This window comes from Elephantulus edwardii, unplaced genomic scaffold (assembly GCF_000299155.1).
Source record: "Elephantulus edwardii isolate Elephantulus edwardi_28Jun2011 unplaced genomic scaffold, EleEdw1.0 scaffold00262, whole genome shotgun sequence".
In the NCBI taxonomy this organism is placed as follows: Eukaryota; Metazoa; Chordata; class Mammalia; order Macroscelidea; family Macroscelididae; genus Elephantulus; species Elephantulus edwardii.
In genome coordinates, this window is record NW_006400012.1 from 2,732,430 (window position 1) to 2,733,781 (window position 1,352).

The following is a 1,352-nucleotide window of genomic DNA, read 5'->3' on the forward strand; positions in this document are numbered from 1 at the left end:
CATCTATTCCTGGGGCCTTATTTTTTGCTATTTCCTTCAAAGCAGCTTGAACTTCTCACCAAGGCCTATCATAGTTAAATTTGCCAGAACCAAAAGGAGGGAATTCTGAAACTATAAGGGAGAGCAGATAAGATTAAGTGGTTATTTTTCAGCAGAAACCGTGCAAGCAAGAAGAGAGTGGAAGGAAATATATAAAGCACTCAAAGAAAACAACTGTCAACCAAGAATACTGTACCCAGCAAAATTATACTGTATTTGTCGTTTTGTGACTGAGATATTTCACTCAGCATAATGTCCTCCAGGGTCACCCATTTTGTATAATAATTTATGAGTTCCTTGTTTTTCAATGCAACCTAGTATTCCATTGTGTAAATATACCACAGCTTCTCTATTCATTCATTTGTTGATGGGCACTTGGGTTGTTTTCAACTCTTCGCTATTGTGAACAAAGCCGCAATAAACATGGATGTGCATATACCTACTTGGGTGGCAGTTATGGTTTCTTTAGGGTATATTCCCAGTAGTGGAATTGCTGAGTCAAATGATATTTCTATTTGCAACTTTTTGAGAAAGCGCCATACAGCCTTCCATAATGGTTGCACCTTTTAACACTCCCACCAACAATGAATAAGGCTTCCAGTTTCTTCACAACCTTGCCAGCATTTGTTGTTTGCTGTTCTGTTAAATTTTGCTATTCTTACTGGGATGAGACGATATCTCCTAGTTGTTTTGATTTGCATCTCTCGGAGCTAGGGATTTTGAACATTTCTTCATGTGTTTGTGCTGTTAGGTGTTGCTGTTGCATCAAATACAACTCACAACAACTCTGAGCAATAGAACTGAACTCTGTCCTATCCCTGCACCATCCTCATCATCTTATCTCTGACATACTTGAGTCCCTTGCAGCTGTCACTGTGTTAATCCTTCTCATTAAGGATCTTGTTCTCTTTTTCCAACACTCCACCTTTCCAAGCATGATGTTTCTTTACAAGAAATAACTTCACCTAATGACAAGCCCAAATTATGTGATATGAAGCTATAAAAATTAAGAAATAATTTGTCATTAAGGTAAGAGATGGATGACAAGCAGGGAAGGGTTTATAGGATGTTGACAATGTTCTCTGTCTTGATAGGTGGGCTACACAGATACTTTTCTACAATTTGTTAAATTGCATATTTACTTAAAAAAAAAACCAGTGTGTTTGTTATGTTGCATGCATGCATATACAGCACACACACACACACACACACACACACACACACAAAACCAGGTAGTGATTATTAAGTCAATTAAAGAGAAATATACTTGGAATATACTTGGACCAAGAGGCAGTCGTCAGAACAGAGCAGGG